Raw genomic sequence first — 23,065 nt, forward strand, 5'->3', positions numbered from 1 at the left:
TCACGGACACGGCACTGCTGTGGGATAGTGTTCAGTTCTCTCAAACCAGCCGTTTGGTATTTCAGATAAATTGAAAGTAATATGGTAGAATCCAGCTACGGGACTCCCAGGAGAGGAGCTCAGCACAACGTGAGGAACATGCTTCTCCAGCGGGCAGATACGGAGTAGCTTACAGTAGAGAGGCCCTGAGCGGAAGGCCAGCTGCGGAGTGGAGTTAGCTGGGTTACCTAGACATGTGAGGGCTCCATGGTCCTGAAAAGAGAGAAGCCAGTGTCAGCTCAGACTCCACCTGCAAGAGATCTGGGAGGGGCTGCTTCCTTGGTCCCCAAAGTACAACACATATGGGGAGGAGTCATTGTTTTCCATTTAAAGAGAAAATGGCCCGCCTTGCTTCTGAATAAGCAGTGGGAGGTATTTGAGTGTGATTTCTGGAGAATGTAAACTGTCCCCCACATCAGTTACAAATAATGACTCCAGATGAGCTTTGAGCAAATTCATGAAAAGCTAAGTGTTTTCTGTCTGTTGTAGTAAGCATCCTAATACGAGATCAAAACACGCAAGTTCAGAACTGAGTCACACAGCAGGAAAACATTTACAGAACCCAGAAAAGGAGGAGTCCAGAGGCCCAAGAGCAGAGGTGTTGTCTTGGTTCTCACCAGAAACTAGACACTCTGAATCACATTCATAATATATGTAAATATAGCATAAGTTAACTGCTTCGTAAATGTATATATTTAATATTCTAGGATAGTATATTTTCCATTTATTTCTATATAATCCATTTGTGGTCTTCAAAAACTCTGAGTTTGAGTTCCTTCAAGTATTGTAATGGATGACCGATTATGTCTAAACATAAAAATGTTATAATACAAAAAATATAAAAGTGAAACTGCCTTATTAGTAATTGCTTCATTTCATTTAAAAAAGCACAAAGAAATAAAGAATCACAGAAAGTAGGTTTTGCTTATCTTAAATGCTGAAAACAAAACCGAAGGGGAGTATAAAATACAAAGGCAAATTTCAAAGTTTACCTACAGCAACGATATAAACTGCATCCTAAGTAATCATATTTCCCATCTTAAAAACAGTATGTATTTTCAAGTTCTAAAGTGAATGTTACCTATTTAAAGTTACAAAATAGGCATCAGCTTATTTAAAACAAAAGCAGGATGACAACTTCTACTCATGAGAATTTTTAGCAATACTGCCGAATTCTAACACTAGTTTTTGCATATCAGGGATTTTTTTTGGCAACAAAGAGCACCATGAAACAGGAACATATTAAGGAATTCATCTATAAACTGACTGTAGTCTTGCAAATGTCAAAGGTTTACCTAAGGTGTTTGATATTTCACAGAGCTGGTGAAAGGATTAGCTTTCTTCCTTTCTCTCGTTTCTTTCATTCTATTCCTGCACTAGGCCAGCTCAGAAATCAGACCTTGCCAGGCTGTTATCATTTATTTGTCTCAATTTCCAGAAATGCTGTTCCTGCATTAATAAATAGTTAATGCTATATCGTCTTCTTTTTAAAAAATAGAAGGCAAATTAAAAAATACTCATTTTAAGAATGACTCAATTAAAAAACTGTAGTCAAAGATATTTTATTTTATTCCATAAGCCTATTAGAAAGATTGAAATAATGTTTGTTCTTCTTAAAAGGAAATAGATGTGTTCTGCCAAGGCCAGGGCCTAGCACAGAGTGGACACTCACTAAATGGTAGTAATTTTAAAAAATCTCTTTCAAGAGTTACTGTCAGAAAAATATTTGACTCTTCTGAGGAACTTGTTTGCTTTTTAATAGAATGAATGATGAGAATTATATTATCACTTGTTTACCTATTTTCTATAACTGATAGAAACTCAAAACTAAATTCAGTGCTTAACTTCCATAATCATCTTATTCTAGATACTTAACGCATCTATTTCGAGTCATTTTACAATTGTAAAAAATTAGCTATTTTATTTTATTTGAACTTTAACATTCTGATCACCTTCAAGTGGTTTTTAGAAGATGAGAATAATGAAAACAAAACAGTAACAAGAAAGAATGCTGTAAGCCTCCAACTCCTAAGATTTTTCATAGACATTAGGATGCATCCAAGCAAAATGATTTTATTTTTATGACATAAATTATGTCAATTTATGTTATGTATTACTTATGTTTTTATTGTAGTGTCGAGTGTTTAAAATATTTCAAATATCACAGGAAAAATAGCCTGGATGACTGATTCACGCAGCACTTAAAAAATAAAACAAAATGAAACAAAAACCAGTGTTTTATAAAATTTAGAACTTTTCTGTTTTCTAAAGAGAGTTCTGAGAGAAGCAAAATATTAATTTATGCTGTGTTTTAACACTTTAAAGCATCGTGCTGTATACATGGATATATGGACAGAATCCCACAGACTCAGGCTCTGATCCAGTTGCTGCTGCTTCCTCCTGGATGGTCTTTGCAGAGTTAATCAACCCTTTGTGTCTCTTTCCCTATCTGTAAAATTAAAAAAAAACAATTCCTACCATTCATAGTTGTAAGGATTTATGACAATTTATGCAGCTTGCCTGAGACAAAGCCTGGTACCCATTAAGTGTTCCGTAATTGGTATCTGTTGAATTAATAACAAAGCCAACAATATATACTCTGCTTGCTTAGAAGTGTGCTGAACATGAATCCTCAAAGGACCTTTGGTAAGTTGCATTGAGCAGGAGGAGTAATACGGACAGCAAAACAAGCTGGCTCTTCCTTCTAGGATGATTCTGGCTTGACTGACTTTCTCTCTGATTGATGAAGCTGGATGTAAAGATGGGGACTTGAGTCTATTTTTAATAGCAAGAGTTATTAAATATTGTTTTTCGCTTATATCAAATACCAAAAGTAACAACACTAAGAAAATAACATTGTTATTGACATAGTTATACTTTTTTTTTTTCATAAGGAAGAGAGAAAAATATCTTAATCACTTATAATAATCATGATGAACATGTTTTTCAGGCTGTGGGGTTTTTTCCTGTAACACCCTGGAATAATTACTTACTTTAGTCCCAAGTCTGTTTTTGATTGTGTACAATTTCTTTTGATTATCTTAGAGGTGTGCTAAGATTCCAAAAGGCTGAATTTTGCCCGTAACTTAATATCCCAGTTGAATCTGGAAATTGTGCCTGTTGGAAAATAGATGCTGACTCACACGGTGGACTGTAGCATGACTACACATAGTCACGTACATGCCCTCTCATCTGTTACAGCTCCTGCTGTCATAATTGTAATTTTTTTGCTCTGGAAGAAACTGATAATACGATTCTCAGTTTGTCAAAGCTGTAGAATTCCACTAATGCAACAATTTGGCTTTGGTATTCAGCATTTTTGCAGCTTTGTGTATTGGTAAAACTGAACTAAGCAGAGAATCATGAATTAAATGTGTACCAATTTTGACCCTTTAACTTTGTTTTCTCTAGGAAAATATAAGAACAAACAAAAAACTTTACCTGCCAATTGGTAAACTTTATAGTGTAGCTATGAAGTTTAGAAGCACACCATGTTTGACTCTGTCAAGACACGCAGTCATTACTGCGTTGGGGAAAAGTTCCTGCTTTTCTGCTGCGGGAAAGTTGGGGGAAAGTTCCCTGGAGTTGTTTAAGGGACTGGTGGGATGATGTCTGCCAAAACTGTGCTGGGCTATGTGTCTGTGTGGAGTGGGTTGCGTGCTTCTCAGACATGAAGCTCGTGGTTATTTCTTCCAGGGTAGGCAAAAGGCACAGTTTTATTTAAAATAAATAGCAAAGGTACAAATCATCTGAGGCAACGCATTACAGATGTGTATGTGTACGTGTATGCAGGGATTGATGGAAATCCTGCATTTAATGTACGACATTCATTGCTATTTTGCATACTGTAGTGAGATACGCATTGCTAACGAGGGGCAATGCTTTGAACTTTCATGTATGCATTGAGCACCCCTGTACTTTAATGCAGTATCATCAAATAAGTATATATTTGCCTGTGTTTTCAAAATAAATCATCAAATAAATATATAGCTCTGTCATCCCTGAGTAGCACAGTGACTAGGGTGACCAACCATCCTTGTTTGCCTGGGCCTGAGTTTCTCAAGATCAGGACTTCCGGTTTTAAAATCAGGAAAGTTTCAGGAAAAGTTGGACCAGTCGGTCACCTTAATGGTGACGTACCAAGATGTGAAAAAGTTGGTCAATATGTTCTACCTCCAATACTAACATAGGAAGTGTGAAATCAACTGAATGTTAAATTCTAATGTTAATTTACACAAAAGAGCAGTAGCTATGCTCTCTACCATAAGACCTGTGGTTGCGCTAGGTCTCAGGACTATTTTCATCATTATCCCCTGCCTGGTATTTATAATACACATGATAACTACTGACCAAGATTTTGTGGACTGACTCAGCTAGCCACCTCAAGTCCCAGCGTGGAGCCAGAGAGGTGCAATGTATCTAAATAAAAGCAGAATTAATTAATACTGCAAGGATTTGCAAACCTTTTCCTCAAACTTAGAGGGACATTTTTAGGAAATATTAAACTAGAAGGGCTGGAAGAAAGGGAAGTATAATTCACTGTAAAGAATCTTTCCGGCTTGCTGTTTCTCATGCAGTTGTCTTAATGAGATTGAGAGAAACAAGGAAAAGAGCAAGGGCTCTGGAGTCAGGCAGGATTGGGAAGGAATCCTACCTCCAGGACACCCTGGCTGTGTAATCTTGATCAAGTTACTTACCCTCTGTAATCTCATCTCTGAAATGAGAAATGCATAGTCTAAATCATTTTCCTTTGTCATATACTCTCAGAGAATTATATTTCTTTTCATTAGAACACTGAGCTTAATGGTGATTATTTGCTGTGTCAATCTCCCTGTGAGTTCTACGAGAGGAGTGGCCATCTCTCTTTTTATTTTAACTGCATTGTCATAGTGGGCCTTCAGTCATTTTTTGTTGAATGGAAGAATGAAGAATTTTTGTGAGGATTCCATGAAATAACTTACATGTAGGGTTCCTGGAACCTTCTTTTCTTCTTGTCTGCCCAATCAAACCCACTGAAATGCTGAAGTTACAGGCTTGCTTTTGCATTTGTAGAAAAAGGTTTAGTTAATAGATATTTTGTAAATATGTAGAAAAACTGAAAATCCAAAGATCAGATGGTATATCTGCATGTTCATCCAATCTGCATATGTGGTCAAAATGCCAATTCCTATCCAGTTATTTGGGGTAGTGTCCGTGCAAATTTAGGTTATGGCTAAGGATTGTGACCACAGAGAACTGGAGGTTTATTTTGTTGTGATTAGTGGTCCCTATTTCTGTAGTAAGGATGCACTGATAATCAACAATTTAGATGGATTGCATACATTTTCAAATATCTGTTTATGCCAATTTTGAGCCCAGGTATTGCATTCCAGATAAGAATTGTGTCTGAGCAGACAGTGAAAAGTGAGGACTAGCAAGAAGTTTATTTTCTTTTATCCAATCAATATTTCAGCTGTATGTGATTTTCTGTCCAAATTATGTAGTTGATTGCTTCAATTTTTTACTTCCTTCTGCATGTCTAGACACATCATTAGAACTGACAAAGAGAATTTAAGTGGCATGCCAGTCTCTGTAGCACAGGGCCTTATGAGAAGGATAATCCTTGGAGCTACTCCTTTCCAAAACAATTCATATAAAACAGGCCATACCATTTATTTGTAGAAGGAACACTATTCAGCTTATCAGTAAGTTAATATGGGGTAGATAGAACAAATTCAGTTGTATCATATTTTTATAGTGGGCTTATTCCACTATAAAATTCCAATACCCTTTCAAGGAGTCCTTTGATTTTGTGTGTGTGTTTTGAAGAGTTATCTAGATATAACAATTCAAAAATTTTAATGGTTCTATGATTTGATCCCTAAAAATCAACAATGGATGGTGTACCCTCACCATTTTTGTTCAGAATAGTCTTGTTATTGCCATTTTCTTACCTCACCACATACTCTGCTCTTCCTGTACTCTCGGTCATACTTTCTTAAAGATTGGAAGTAAAGATGAAATTAAAAACATACAAACCAAATAAATAAAAAACCTTATGAATAATTATTTTATGCATAAACCTAATAAGAATACAAAATATAGGTTGTTGCCTACACAAAAATACTTGGGGTTTGCCACAAATGCCATTTTAGTTTCTACATAGTTGATGCTGATGGGGAGGGAAAAATCTCTTCTTCTACCCATCTTGGGTTCTCTAGCTGTGGCCTTGTAAATTAGACTGGCCAAAGCCAGATTAACAAGGGAAAAACAAACAGATGGTTATTAACATGTGCACCATGCATGTATCACATGGGAGTACCAGAGATGAGTAACTCAAAGGTTTTGTTAGAATTTTAGCAGAGGAACAAAACATTTTTAGAGATACGACAAGACAAAGGAAAAGGACCTTGAGTCTCTAGGGATAGCAAATAGTGGAAAGGCAAATAATATGAGAAACTAATGGAAGACAAGGACTAGCTAGTAAAATTTGTTATATAGATTCCTCTGGTGCCACCTCTAGGCTGATGAGGCTCTAAAGATGTCTCTTGTGATTAACTTTTGTCCTTCCTGGTAGAGAGAGGGAGGAGGGACACCTTTGTACATTTATGTTCTGTTCTAGGCAAATAGGAGGGCAGAAAGCTTTTCTCGTATCTGCTTTATCTCTATTGCCTTCCGCTCAAAAATAATCCTTATGCCAAAGTGACACGCAGTTGGCCTATCCACGGGTTCCAGATCCAGGGTTTCAACTAACCCCGGAACCTGCAGATATGGAGGGCAGAGTGTACAATGCTGTTTTACACAAAGGACTTGAGCATCTGTGGATTTTGAGGGGCATCCTGGAACTGATTCCCTCCCAATACCGAGGGACGACTGTATTTTGGGATGATATGTTTTGCTACCCTACAATGCCATTGGCCTTTTCTTATGCTGCTTGTGTGTGTGTGTGTGTGTGTGTGTGTGTGTGTGTGTTGCTTTCTTTTTAAGCTATAAAATGAAACTGATAGAATTAGGGACATATATTGATAGTAATCTCTATATAACACTCATTGGCATATTCAGGGTTCAAATTAGATACATTTACTTTGTAGAGATCAATTACATGATATAATGTGACAAACTCTAAGTGACTTTTTAAAATAGAAAAGGATACCAAGATCACCTTTTTTACTCACTGGATCAATTCATTCTCATAGTTTAGGACTAAATTTAACAACACTGTTAGGCAAATAAAATTTTTAGAATAAAAATTTGGGAACATTGCGCTCTCCCAAGTCCAAAATTTTATAAACTGCATGGAGGGACACATTACAACATGTTTGCCCAGTGTTTTACAACAGAATTTATTCTCTCATTCAGAAACATTTACTGAGTGCCTCCTATTTCCCAGGTGCTAGTGCTGTGCTGCCAGTTTTAGGAAATAGGAAGCAAACAAGACATTGTTCCAGCCCCAGGGGAGCTTACCAAGAGTCGGACAAATAGATGGGTCATTTTTACATGGTGTGATGAGTGCTTTGATAAAGACAAGTCCAGTGTTGCCCTTCCATTCCCCTTAGAGGTAGGTTCTTTGTCAAAGTGATAACTAATGAGGCTGCTGAGTTCATCATTGATCTTTGAGGTTAATCATGGAGTGGGCCAAGTGGGATCATGAAGGCGTGTAAGGAGGTAGGTTGGGAGACCACAGCCTTCTTAGTGTGAAATTGTTTGAAAGGACACTTCTCTGACTTCTAGCAAGTACTTACAGCTATGATAGAGGTGAGTTATCATGGTAGACTTTCTAAAAAGTCAAAAACAGATTTCTGGATCCCTTTCAGGGTCTGCTAGTGGTCTTTCCACACTCTGTCTCACTTACACAGGATGTTTTCCTGCACACAGAAAGTCAGTTGTATTTTACCACTTAACAAGATTTATATAAAAACAAAATAATGAATACTACTTGCATTATTAGTTGCAACTAGTTGCAACCCCAAATATGTTGTAAGTCTTCCTGCAGTGGAGCCCATCTTCCCTTCATTGTTAATCAGTCTTTTTAAGCACGTGGTTGGCTTTATCCCACTAGAGTTTCTAATTAACTCAGAAGTCTGTACAGTCCTGTTGTCAAATATGTCCTGTTTGGTTCAAAAAATTCAAATTTGTCAAATTTGGGTCATCTGATGAAATCAGGTGATTTTTCCTACTGTATAAAATCCCCTTATTAATGTTTTAGTAATGTCTCCAGATATGTATATTTCAACTAATTTAGGGAGAGAGAGAAAAACATTAGAAAATTGGATTGACAATGAAACTTGAAAGATTGAAATCTGAAGAAGAAAATAACTTCCTTTGCAACAAGCTATAGACATTGTATGGACACTGTATGAAGAATAATGATTTCTTATTCTCTGTCTTCTCCATGAGAAGAAATATATTAGTTCTGTAGGAGGTGAAATGTAAGTAAAAATTCCTGGAGAATAACATCCTCTAGAATGTTTAAATACAGTGGAACTGGTCAATATGGAAATTTCCATAATGTCCTTTTTGACTTTTCAGAGAAGGCTATTCGAGGCACTGTGGAATACAGTGGTGAGTGAGGCAGTCAAGTTGCTCTGGGTTCTTGTTTTGGTCAGGGGTACCTTTCTCTGGGGCCAGTGCAAGTGGCAGCAGATGCCCCCTCTGCACAGAAACAATGACCTTCATTCCTTTATGTTCAGAAAATAATATAAAGGTCTGCCTGGTAGGTTTCTGTTCTATATATATATACCCTTTTACTCCTACCCTATCAAATGTTTGGGTGGTATTTTATGCAGACTCATGTTTAAACATTTTTTTTTTCTGACTTCAAGTTTTTAAGTTCGAATGTTTACAATCTCTTATCAAGGGAAACCAGGCTGCTTGCTCTTGTCAGTGTCACACAGGGATGTGGGCAGCCTTTTGGGTACGAGTCATCCACAATAGCCAGGAAGATGGAGGCAAAAGACAAAACCATATCTGAAGAAGACATCCAGGTTCGAAAGTAGATTTGCCGAATTGGTTGTCAGTGAGGAGTGGGATGGTGGAGGGGGCAAATGTGGGGAATTTTCTAGAGTTCTGTAACTAGAAGAAAAAGCACAAAACAGAAATGAGATGACAGAGGTCAAGACATTCGTCATAAGTAGGGATGGGTGTTGACTGCATGATGTATGTGTGTGTCATTTGGGTCAGAAGGCACAGGGTTTAGTTTGGAATTAAAATATACACACTACTGTATATAAAATAGGTAAACAAGGACCTACTGTATAGCACAGGGAACTATATTCAATATATCGTAATAACCTATAATGGAAAAGAATCTGAAAGAGAATATATATATATATATATATATATATATATATATCTGAATCACTTTGCTGTACACCTGAAACTAACACAACATTGTAAATTAACTATACTTGAATAAAAAAAGATTGAAAAATAATAAAATAAAAAAAGAAGGCACAGGGTTTAAGGGCCTGAATAAGGGATTTAAAGCATGTGTTAAATTTTATACCCACTGAGTAATTAAAGTTATTCATCCTTACCTAGAGATGAAGTCAGTGCCTTCTTTGTTTCTTACTTTTAAAAATTTGCCAGGCAGGATATGACTTCTCCTTTTTGAAAAGAAGGAATCCTCTCTTAAATATTCATTGCCACTTATCATAATAGAAGGAACAGACTGGAAATGAGAAAGAGAACAAGAAGAAAAGGGGGGATATAAATGACAAATATTTAATATATGTGCATTATGAAATGTATTATAAAAATGTAAAATATGTATTATCACCCAGATAACTAAAGTGACTTAAATATCTTAAATTTATATTGTTTGTGGGACTAACAAGACAGGAATTATGTCCCTACTTCTTTAATCTGGAGGAAGAACTTGAAAAAATCTAGGGCTTTTCAATATCTATAAAATTTTGAAATTTAAAAGTGATAAATATAAAAAAAAAGAGTTTCTTCCCCAATTGGTTTTTTTTTTTTTTTTAGGTATTATTTTATTTTATTTTATTTTTTGGCCGTGCCACATGGCATGCAGGATCTTAGTTCCAGAGATCGAACCTGTGCCCCCTGCAGTGGAAGCACAGAGTCCTAACCACTGGACTGCCAGGGAAGTCCCCCCAATTAGTTTTGACTTCAGTTCAACAGAACATGAGTGGAATACTTACAATTTCATATGACACACCATCCTGGGTTTTGTTTTCTGCCCTGGTGCAAAAGAAGAAGGTGAAGTTGTGGAAAAATCTCAGCTCTTGCATCATGCAGTCATATTGTTTCTCCACAGACTTGTCAACATGAAAAATGTCTATGTTATGGCTAATGGTTATGCTTGAGCAATGTGTTAATATGGTCTTTCTCAGAATTGAGAAATACATGGAGCCTTTTTAATGGAAAAAAATTCCAATCCTTTGAACGTTGAAAAAATATTTTTATTGTAATGTTACTTGAAATGTACAAATATACAAGGATGTATACAACATGGGGAAAATAGCCAGTATTTTGTAATAACTGTAAATGGAGTGAATCCTTTAAAAATTATATAAAAATGTATAAATATAACACTAATTATATACTCTTAGCTATTAAATATAAGACCAAAATAAATTTACAAATTAAGTAAAAACAATACTTTAAAACCAACAAAATCCAAATTAATATGATTAATTTAATGTGGTGGATGATGTTGTATTACTGAAATTAAATTACCTCTTGTAACAGGAACTCTGTTACCTGTACCTTCAGACCCCAGGTACACAGACCTTGGCTGAGGAATGCCCTACAATAATGCTATGACCCTCTTTACATCATCCTAAGGAAGAGTATGGTCTAGTAGATACCATGTGGGATTTAGGGGCAATCAAACTTCAGTTTGAATACCTGCTCTGATTTTTTTTCCTGTAAGCGATGTAACCTTGGACAAGTTTATTTAATTTCTTAAGCCTCATTTTTCTCATCTGTGAAATGGGTGGGTGGGTGTAATACCCCCCTCCCAGGTATTGTTTTGAGGATTTAGTGAGATCATTTAGGATGCCTGTCACATAGAAGGTATTCTATAACTATTAGTTCCTTCTCTTTCCCTGATTAATCTAGTTTTTTTTTTTGAAGTTCCTCACAAGTTTGGACTTCCAAGAAGAATTACAGCCTATCAGACTGTATGAAACACCAACTCGCTAAGAAAATTTTTGGAGTCACAGAATAATTAAAACTCATCACCCTCCCCCTGCCCCCCACTTTTTTTTCTCTATGGTTGCTTATGCTTTCTTCCTCCATTCATGTGTCCTTCTAGACATTATCACATGTCCAAATCCAACTCAGAATTTAAGGTCCAGATCAAGTGCACTCCAGTCCAGAAAGCTTTTCTAAATTCTTGGCTAGAGTCATCACTCCCTTCTTATAACGCCCAAAGCACTTAATCTGTACCTCTCATGTGTTACTCAAATTTGAGTAAGACAGCTGAATATGACTTACACAGTGGCAGAGCCTTGAGGATGGGCTTGGAGAACAGCTTTCTCATAACACAGCCCAGCCAAGGACTGCTGGGAAACAACTGCAGACGGACCCACCCCACCGGAGCAGTCACAGCTAGGCCCCTCAGCACTCTAGTTGGGTAGGCTGCATCAGAGCTGTGGAAGGGTCTTTTGTTCTGAGGGTTACTGGCCTCCCGTTAGCCCTTTCAGCCAGTCACGCACAATGAGCAGTCCTGTCAGCAGTCTCATTTCTTTAGAGGAAAGGAAGTGGTAAATCAGTGTGTGGTGAGGATCATGGAACATGGGTCGTAAGAAGCTGTGTTTCTGGAAGCTTCTCTACTGGCAAGTAGACACTGCTCAGTGGCTGAAGTGCTGCTGATTTGGGCAGGAAGCTGAGTCAGCTTGTGGGTCAGCCTCTGAGGAAGAGGTCGTGAGGGAGATTCATGCACTAGGGTCCAGGGAGAGATGGAAGAGACCAGAAAATGAGGCCACTGCATAAAGTAGACTCAGCCACAGGGGAGGTGAGATCAGCTGAGGGAGGAACGCTGTCAGGCCAGAGGTGTGGTTTCTGCTGCCTATGGTGAGGACAAACAAACAGAGGTAACCGAATGTACGTACCAAAAAAGGTCCACGGTGCACCATGTTTGGAATAGAATAGGCCTGTCCCCGGGCAGAAGCCCTGCCTTGTCTTGGTTAATCTTAATATCTGAAAACACACTAGTGACTCAGAGTAAATATTTCTCTAGGGATATATGCAGTAGTGTTAGCATTTCTCAAACCGACCCAATCATAAAAATCACCTGGTGAGGTTTCTAAGAAGATACAAATTTCCAGGCTCCATCTCAGATAGACCTGCAGAATCAGAATCATCAGGGGAAAAGGCTGGTCTGGAATTCAGAATTTTTTTCTAGGCTTCTCAGGGGATTCTTACAATCAGGCCAGTTTAGGATGCCCTGTTGTGCCTGGAAGGGCTCTCAAATGGGAATCGGAAAGTCTGAGTTTGAATCCAGGCTTTACCGCTCACTCATTGAGAGGTCTTGTGTGAACCGCATAACTTCTATGAACCTGTTTCCTCAAATGAAAAAAGGGCATCCCTTTCCTCCCTATGTCACTGGCTTGTGAGGCTCAAATGTCTTCATGTGTATGAGAGTACATAGTAAATTCAACCTGTTTTCCCCAAACTGTCTATAAAATAAATTACTCATGTATTACAAAAGTTTTCCATTGATTTGCAGCGTATTTTGGAAGAAGTATATATTTAGGTAAAATCAATTACAGGATGACTTTAGTGGAGGCTTTAGTCTCCTCTGTCTGGCTTGCTCATCCCCCCACTCAGCATGCATTGGGTGAGCAAGTTATATTTCTTTGGGGACTGCTTGGGTTATCATTGCTGCTTTCATTGCCTTCTCGGGGGTTTGTGAAACCCGACAGGTCAACCCCAGACTCCAAGGAGAATAGCTGTGTTTGTCTTCCTCTGAAGGTGGGATGGGAGCAGACTATGGGATGCAGAATGGAGTGAGACCACATGGTGGTCAGCTATGTTGCTTCCAGAAGCAAGAAGGGAAGATAATGATCAGGAAATCTGAGCATATAGATATGTATGTGAATATACTACTCACACACACACACACACACACACATATATATATGTAAACATATACATACATATAAATATAAACATAAATATATACAGGTATTAAAAATATAAAAAAGTATAATTGGGATTAAAAAAAAACCCCATTTGTTTTTCAGTTAATACAGCCTTGATAGCTTTCCAACTTAATAAATACAGACTCATAACATGATTTTTAATGGTTGACTGCTAACACTTAAATTAATTGATGTGTCATAACTTACTTAACCCGTCCCTACTAGTGAATATCTGGAATGTTTTCCAAATATTTGCTAACATAAATGTTGCCTCGTACATAAGTCTTTGCCTAATTGTCCAAATATTTCCTTAGGAAAAATACCTAGAAATTGAATTGCTGGGTCACGATTATGCACACTTAAAAAAGACTTTTGATCTATTAGTTCAAGTGATTTTCCAGAAAACTTGTATCAATTTATATTCACACCAGTACCTTCTATGTGCTAGTCCCTACCGTCAAGGAAACCACAGTCTAACTCTTTATACTTTAGGATATTAACCCTTTGTCTACCTTATATATTTGGAAATATTTTCTGGTGTTTTATGCTCTTTTTTTCTCTGATTGGACTGGGTAAATCCTTGATGTTTGCTTAAATTTCATAGTGTACTTCGTGGTTTGAAAAGAGATTAAAAACTGTCCTCACTTTGATCAAACATGAGTAGGAGGCTAAGGTTATTGTTGCCACTTACAGATATGTTTACATAATGTCAGATACTCAAATTCAATCTGGGTTTGTTGGCTGGACCATCGATTCATTTATTCATTTCATCAAACATTTATTGAGTGTCTTAAAAATTTCTAGGACCCTTAAGTCAAACGTGACTCTAACTCTGAGGAAGCTGATGATCTAGTAGAGAAGACAGACAAATAAATCCATACTTATAGTGTAATATGCAGTGTGATAAGTGCTATGATATCAGAATACACAGACTGCTCTGAGAACACAGAGTAAGGAAATCTCTAATGAGATGGGAAGGCACTTGGGCCATTTTGAAATTTTAGTAGGTATTTGGTGGATATAGGCATGGAAGGGCATTCTGTGCAAAAGGAACAGTATGATTGAAGGTGCAGAGACATGATACACATTGAAACATTTAGGAAATATGCAGTGTTTTTGTTTGTCTGGATTAAAGAGTGTTGGAGAGCGGCAGGAGGGAAGTTAGAGATGAAGTTGGGGCCAGGATAAAATGGGCCTTCTGTAGGCTAAGATAAGAATGATGAATTTTACTTAGAAAATTTTGGGAGAAAAGAGGAAGAGGAGTGGGATTGCAGAGGGAAGAGTGGGACTTTACTTGTAGTGTTTCTTCTTTTTTTCTTTCCTTGAGAGATAATTTTAGATTTAGAGCTGCAAAAACGAGTTCCCACATGCCCTTTAACCAGCTTTTGCTTATGTTAACCTTACCTAACCATAAAACATTTATCTAAACTAAGAAATTAACCTTGGTTAAATTAATAATACTATTGATTATAGAACAGAACTTTATACGGTTTCACCAGTTTTTCTACTAATGTTCCTTGTCTGCTCCAGAATCCGATCTGGGATCCCACATTGTCTTCAGTTGTTATATTGCCTTGGTCTGTGATATTTCCTCAGTTTTCCTTGTCTCTCGTTGTTACTGAACCAAATTTGAGTCCGCTGGCTCTCATGCAGTAAAGCCAATCTACTGACACTGGGTTGTGGTGAAGCAAAGTGCAGCGTTTATTGCAGGGCACCAAGCAAGGAGTCCAGGACAGCTAGTGCTTAAAGCACCTGAACTCCCCATGGGTTTCATTCAGCAAATCATTTTTAAAGGCAAAGTGAGAGAGGGGCATCCCAGGGTATGTGATCAGCTCATGCACAATTCTCTGACTGGTTGATGGTGAGGTAATAGGGTGGTGTCACAAGGGTGAATATTATCAGTTCTTTAGGTGCCAGTAAGTATGGGGGCTACGTGCTCATGATCATCAAGTAGTTAATTTCTTCCATCTGGTGGTGGTTTTACCATCTGTAAAACAACTCAGGAAATGTGCATCAGATACTGGAATCTAGGTACTTCAGAGAGGAACTAAAGCAGAGGATATGGGGGAGGGGTCTGTTCTGGGAAGGCCCCATAGGGTCCTGTTAGGTTACATCATGACCTTGACGATTTGAAAGAATACTAGTCAATTGTTTTGTAGCATGTTCCTCAGTTTGAATTTGTCTGTTTTCTCATGATTAGACTGAGGTTATACATTTTTGGGGAAGGATAACTCAGAAACGATGTGCCCTTCTCAGTTTGTCATATCATGGTGAACACTGATTTTTTATTGCTATCTGATAATGTTCACCTTGATCACTTGGCTAAGGCAGTGCCTGCCAGGATTCTCCACCATAAACTTAATGTTTTTTCCTTTTTAATTACTTAATATCTTCAGAATGTCAACTAAAAATCTGGAAGAACATCTTCTTGGTGATTTGGAGACATCTAAGAAATAATATCAGTATTATAATTATAATAATAATTACATATTATTAGTATTTTTGAGAGACCTGCTTTCTGAGCTGGTAGTCTCTGTCTCATTAAAGCTGTAAGCATTCTTGACAAACAAGTAGTAATAGTTCAGACATTATTGCTCAGTAAAGACTAACAGCCTCATCTCACGACAGATATCGTGACATCCCCCATGTGTACTTATTCTACCAGCCAAGTTGCCTAGATCCTTAAGCCCTACCCCCCTCTTCCTCTCTTTCTCAAATGTCTCATTCCCTTCAGCACACACGTTTTCTCAAGTCTCTTCCACGTTAAAAAAATACGTATATATACATAAAACCCCTCAATAACTTCCTCTGACCCTGTGACTGTCTCCCTAACTACCACCCTTTCCACATACTTCCTTCACAGTAAGCTTCCAGAGTATGTCATTGACACTCTACATCCGCTTTCTGTAATTAGCCCAGCCCACGGCATTCTTCTTTTGCTCCATCAAACAATTAATATTACTCTTATTAAAATCAACACAGCCTTTCATTTGGCACTTTTCAGTAATTACCTTAATTTACTTCCTGTGGCATTTGATGTTGTTCACCATGGACTTGTTCCTGAAATGCTTCCACCTTTCTTGGCTACATGGGTAATACCCTCTCTGGGTTTTCTTTCCGTCTCTCTGGTTGTTCCTCCTTTATTTTTCTCTATCATATTTTAAATCCGCCTGCGTCTGAATGATGTAAGAGTCACACTTCCAAAGACTAGAGGGAAAAACAGTAAATTTACAGGGAAGAACTTGCCAAACACTACTTTAGCCTTGAGGTTAATATCCCTAGTGATGTCATGTGGTATCAGGTACCCCTGGCATGCCGTGATGAGAAGGGTACTTTCCCTCTGTGGTATTCTTTCAAAAAACCCATAAACCAAGTCAAGAGGAGTTGACCAAGGTGGTGACATAGGAGGCTCCTGAGCTCCCCTCCTCCCACACACACACCAAACGCACAGCCACAAGTGGAGCATTTCCCTTTGAAAAGGATCCAGAAACTGGCTGAACGACTCCTACTCATCAGACAAATGAGAAAATATCCACATCAAAACAGGCAGGAAAGGCTGAGACACACTCTCACCATAAACCCCACCCCTGACACAGCACGGGGAGGGAAGCCCCAGCTCCTAGCTTTTCCTTAAAGAGAAAAGGGTTTGAGCCCCACGTCCATCATCCCAACACCTGAGACTCCCAGGGAGGGACAGGCTCCCAAAACATCTAGCTCTGAAAGCCAGTGGGACTTGTTTTCACCAGACTCACAAGACTATAGCAAAATAAGAAGCAATTCTTTTTTTTTTTTTTTTTTTTTGTCTTTATCTGACTTTTTTTTGTTTAACATCTTTATTGGAGTATAATTGCTTTACAATGGTGTGTTAGTTCCCGCTGTATAACAAAGTGAATCAGCTATACATATACATATATCCCCATATCTCCTCCCTTTTGCGTCTCCCTCCCATTCTCCCTATCCCACCCCTCTAGTTGGACACAAAGCACCCAGCTCATCTCCCTGTGCTATGCGGCTGAGAAGCAATTCTTAAAGGGTGAGTGAACACTCACCAAGGCTATCACCCCAGCGTTCAGTGCAGAGGGAGAGGGCGAAATAGCCCTTCTGCCAGTCTTCTCCTCAAAGAGATTTATCTGCATACTTTAAAAGCTGCTGCCGGAGGGCCAGCCTTCTAATTCAGCAGGCGCTAGAGGCTGGCTCTAATCCTCCCTAGAGTCCAGAGAAGCTGGAGGACACCTCTCCCACCTGCTCCTTCCAACCTGCTCCAAGTCACCAGTTTCTCCGTGGAAGGAACTTGTATGCATGTCTGTGCCCCAGCTTTTATGGCTGCTGCAGAAAGGACTGACTGCGTCACCTACCTCCGCTAGCCAAAGGGGCTTCCATTCCCAGGTCGGAAGTGAATGAAAGGAGGTAGATATAATTGCTAGGAAAGTAACTGGGATGGTGTCTGTGGTAAGACTAACTGGTAGGTGACAATAAGCTGTATGAGTGTGTTGGACAGGCTTCACCGGTGAGAGGTAAATGACGGGTCTTAGTTTATAAAACATATTTTGCGTATATGATCGGTTCTTTAGTTACTCCCTGCAGTGACTCTGTGAGATATTATTATCCAATATTTTCATTTTCCACGTGAGCAAGCGGAGGTAAAACAGCTTATGTAGGCTCACACCAAGGGCCAGAGTCTGCTCAGAATGTTGCTATTTCCAGCTGTGCTGATGCCTGAAAAAAAAAATTGGGGGGAGGTTTGTTAGTTCATTTTGCTAAAAATGAGACTTCTTTGAGTGGGTTTGGCTAAAGCAAGATGTGTGACAAAAAATGCTGCTTGTTCCAGGTCTTTTTTTTTTTTAATCACTTCCTGTCGATGATTGTCCAGCAGCTGGTTGTGATTCTGGTGTTCTCGCAAGAGGGATTGAGAGCACGTCATTCTACTCCGCCATCTTGGTTCCTCTCTTCCAGGTCTTACTTTGTGCTTTGGTGATGCAGTGCTGAGTAGGCTTGATTGAGCTGCTCAAATTCCCCAAGCGTTCTAAGACAGCGGCAGGGAAATGCAGAGATGTGGGTGTTCATTTTCATTGAGCCTCGTGCTGTTTGATGGTGTATTTATTTTACTCATCTTCCTTAGGATATTCTGATTTTTTTGGTCTTTTTTCGTTAACTCTCTCATAGGAACAACTCCTATTTAAGAAGAGCTCAACACATTTAAGAGGCAAATATGACAAGATCTTGGACTTTTTGTAATGCCTCTTGAAAATTTCAAATAGTCCAAATGACCAAGTTTCTTTATATGATTTAGATTAGAGCTATCAGCTTCTTTGGGTCATTCATTTTTTTCATAAACAAGGTACTGTTTAGAGGATCAGAGCTTTTGGGCTTATTAAATATATTACACATCCTTATGATAAAAATTTTTATTTTTTATAATTTAGTTAATTCATATAGTAGAATTTAATAGTCTAAATTCTACAGGGTAAACCCATGCAAAATTTTCCCCTTTCCTGGATTTAGGAAACATTCTTTTGGATGACTTTTCCCACTGCAAGTATTTTGGGTCTCTTGTGTATAACAGCTAAATGTACAGTAAAGAGCCCTGTTCCCAGGCCAATATGAGAGGCAAAACACGTAGAAAAAAAGCATACAAAATAGTATAGGATACATGTCTGATGATAGGCGCTGACAACAAGAACTACTGAAATTTAGAGAAGAGAGAGCTTAGGATGCATTAAGAGCAGTTAGGAGAAATGTTGCAGGAAAAAAAAAAGAGAGACTTAAAGATTGAAGTGTCTTGGAAACAGCTTAATTGAAGATTATGTAAGTGAGTTGGAGGAAAGAATAACTAAACTCCATACTGATGGAAAGTATGAGTATCTCATGAATTTATGATCCAAATCCCAGGAAGAGGCATTCTTGAAAAAATTATTCTTGTGAGAAGAGTGAGAGAAAAGGGAGCAGCGATGGGGATGTGTATGCAGACTGCCTATGGGCAGCCCTTTCAGATCTCTATGGGTCCTTCCCTAGTCGTACAGTGGGTGAACGCTATACTTCGTGCCTGTCCTTCGTGATCGCTTACCCAGCATCTTCAGGAATTTGTTCCTCAGGCCCAGCTGAGGAAAGCCTTTTTAGATTGTGTGAGATCAAGACAGACAGCCAGACCACAGGAAAGATGTTCTTTTTATTCTGCAGAGAGGTCCTTGCACTTACAACGATTTACACAGGTGTGGTATAAATTGTTCTCTGAACCAGTAAACTAAGAAAGCGTTATAGCAGGCTGAATTCCTTATTTGTTTTCTGTTCATTGTTGAAGGGTTATATTACTTTAGAAAAATGGAGTGATTTTTCAGAGGACATAAAATTATCTAAACTCACAGGGACCAAGAGGTATCTAATTTGTGGCCAAGCTCTGAGTAAAAGTTTATCTTTTACATGGTACAGTGTAAACGAAAACTGATTCTTTGGACAGTTATTGCTTGGAGTGTAACTTCTATTCCAATTATCCAGGAATTCTGAGTCCCTTTTGAAAATAATGGCATCTTGATGTTTGATGTTATTTTACTTTGAAGAATTCAAAGGCTTTTATTTTTCACAGTTTTATTTTGATAAATATACATTATTAGAATATTCATATTTTATTTGATAATGCAATTAGAATTTTATAAAATATGCAGTTAAAATTTCTGAACGATTTAAGTAATGGTCTTGAAAGGTAAACTTGACTGTATCATTAAGTGAGGTCAATAGATATGCTATTATACATTCACTTCAAATTAGTTGAGTCAGCCTGGATTTTATGATGTTAGACCAGTAAGATATCAGAAGTCCAAGGATATAAGCAACAAAAAGATAATAATGACATATATATCATTAATAATTGAGAAATTTTTTGAAGTTATTTCTCCGGTAAACTGCTTAAACTGTCATGAAGGTAAATTAAGTTCGATGCATCTGGTTATAGGCTCCAGATCTCAGAATACTTCATATATTATTTTACCAAATATTCTACTTAATTAACTATTTTTCTTAGCCAAAGAAAATCCATATAAATTGAAATACATTAATGAAAGAATGATTTAAAAACACACAGCATTCAAATAAGTGTAAAATTGAAATTGATTTTAATTTTACACTTATTTAAGTTGATGTAGTTTTCCAAGATTTAAAAATGATTTTAGTGAAATTTTAATAGGTACCCAAGTGGAGAGAAGAAAACACTTCTGGATTCTGGGTTTTGAACTATCTGAAATTCAGCAGTAATGAAAATTATTTCAGGTTTAATTCAGTCAAAACTTGGCAAAGTTTTTGCCTGGATAAAATAGTTATTAATAAACATTAAATTGGAGAACAATTATTTAAACTACCCTTGAGTGAGCTATAGTTATTTTATTTAATAGAAAACTTTTTGTCTCCTTTCTTTATCTCTTGCTGAAGGAGTGCCAGAAACCATTTGGGAGTGTTCACTTGAAGTAAAATGAGAAATAAGCAAAAAGGGATAAGGAAACAGGACAATAAGGAAAAATGTCTGATCTTCAGTGTGCAAATCTATTGGGAAAACAGTATTTTTAGTTTTGCCAAGCATTTATTGAAGTTTAAATAGCAGAATAAAAGTCTTTTCTTGGGAAGGAATGGCACTCATATCTTATGAAAATTGAAACGTTGAGGTATCATACTTTCCTTTGTAGTGCATTTTTAAATTAAATTTTTAAAATTTATTTTTAAAAATAAAAATTGTACATATTTAAGGTATACAAAATAATGTTTTGATATACACGCGTTGTGAAATGATTACTGCAGTCAGGCTAATCAATCCATCTCCTCACATGGTTCTTTTTTTGTGTGGTGAAAGCACCTGAGTTCTTTCTAGTCTCTTAGTGAGTTTCCAAGTAAACTACAGTATTATTATTAACTATAGTCACCAAACTGTACATTAGATTTCTAGAATTTACTCATCCTACATAACTGTAATTTTGTACCCTTTGACAAACATCTCTCCATTTCTCCCACCTCCCTGCTCCTGGTAACCACCATTCTACTCTCTGCTTCTATGAATTTGACTTTTTTAGATTCTGCATGTAAGTAAGATCATGCAGTATTTTTGTTTCTGTGTCTTGCTTACTTCACTTAGCAGGATATACTCAAGGTTCATCCATGTTTTTACAAATGGTAGGATTTCCATCTTTACTGTAGCTGAATAATATTCCATTGTATGTATATACCACATTTTCTTTATCCATTCATCCACTGATGGACACCTAGTTTGTTTCTATATCTTGACTACTGAGCATAACACTGCAGTGAACATGGGAGTGCATATATTTCCTCGAGTAACTGATTTCCTTTGTAGTGTTTATTACAAATGTTATTAAACATTTATTTGTATGTGTTTTTTGCTAAGCTCTAGGCTCCCTGAGAGAAAAGACTGAATCTCTGGTCCTTTACTTACTTTCAAAGACTCAGCATAGTGGCCGACACCTACTAAGACACAGGAAATAGTCATTGCATGAATGAATGTTACAAATAAAATGAAAAGCTGAACCCACAAGGAAAGTTTAAAGAGGAAGTTTGATTATTTTAGTCATTAAGAAAAGACTAATCAAAGATTTTGTGGAGATAAACGAAGACCACCCGTGTGACAGTAAACAGAGGCTCTTCATTCAGAACTCACTGTATAGCAAGGGTGTCAGCCACCAGCACTTGTGTTTGGTGGAGACTCAGAGGATGTAGGGGAGTGGGAAAGCTTTATAGTGGGGAAAAAAGGAAGGCTTCAGGTGAACCTGAAGGCTGTTGGCATGGGGAAGCTAGAGGTAGGTAAACTAGAATCAGGTCACCTTATATGGTTGGTTTGGGGAGCATATTTGGCCTTCTCTGAATGATCCTGAGTTGGGAGAGGGGGCAAAAATTAGGAAAGCTATCAGTCATTGGCCAAGTCCTGACCATTCTAGGCTGATTGTGGTTTGCCTTTCCTTGCTAGTTGCTGCTGGAAGTTGTGGGTCAGAGTTCTATTGGGATGTATAGTTTGACATGTTCCATTTGTATTTTCAATCTCTCAATTTAGTGTTCCTCAAATATGTGACAGGTTGAGAGCCTCATTTGATTTTTTTCCTTCTCTCTGGTAAAAGATGGTGGGTGCTTAGTAAATATTTGTGGGATGGTGAGAAATGGGAAGAGAAGAGGGCTGAAGTTCTTTCTCTGCTGCATCCCAAGACTGTACTATGCAGTGCAATCGCCACTAGACACACATAGCTGGTGAGCACCTGAAATGTAGCTAGTTTGAATTGAGATGTGTTTTAAATGTTAAATATACAACAAATGTCCAAATCTTCATATGAATGAAAGAATGCAAACTATCTCATTAACAATTTTTTTTTCTGCTTTTATTTTTATTTGCATTTTTTTTTTTTTTTGTGGCATTTGTTCCCGGGCCATAAGTTTTTGTTTCTTTAGTTTCTTCTGTGCAACCTCCTTTTCTGATTTAAGATCAATCTATTCTTTTTCAGTAAGGATCATCTCAGTGTGGCAGGGAGAGCTCATGTATGGGTTGATCCGACCATGAGCTCTGTAAGTCCTGTGCCACATCTCGGGGGCTTTGTTCACCTGGATGTGCTCAATATCCAGAGAATCTACATCTAAACCCTTAAGTTCAGCATTACTCTCTGCATTTCCGAACATGTGCAATAAAAATTCAGCACTCTTTTTGGGCCACCGACTCTTGTGTCCAGCCCCACAGTTTGGCTTGGGCACACCTACCAACTCCACCATTGTAAAGACTGAACGGCACACATTGCTTCTGTAAAGTGACATCCTTCAGATACTTGGTGGCTTTTAAGATATGCATACCGTTAATGGCCTGGGAAGTTTCACGAGTGTTCTTAAAGTGAACATGAAGGTTTGAACCTCTTGATTTGCATGTTTGTGGGGTTTTCTGGGTCAAGTGAATGGTGAACCAT

The 23,065-nt window shown here is 37.8% G+C and overlaps 1 pseudogene; it reads right to left on the reverse strand.

Moving 5' to 3' along the window:
• On the reverse strand, positions 1-23,065 carry LOC132347369 (large ribosomal subunit protein uL22-like; annotated as a pseudogene).

The sequence above is a fragment of the Balaenoptera ricei genome, chromosome 14, assembly GCF_028023285.1.
Source record: "Balaenoptera ricei isolate mBalRic1 chromosome 14, mBalRic1.hap2, whole genome shotgun sequence".
Classification (NCBI taxonomy): domain Eukaryota; kingdom Metazoa; phylum Chordata; class Mammalia; order Artiodactyla; family Balaenopteridae; genus Balaenoptera; species Balaenoptera ricei.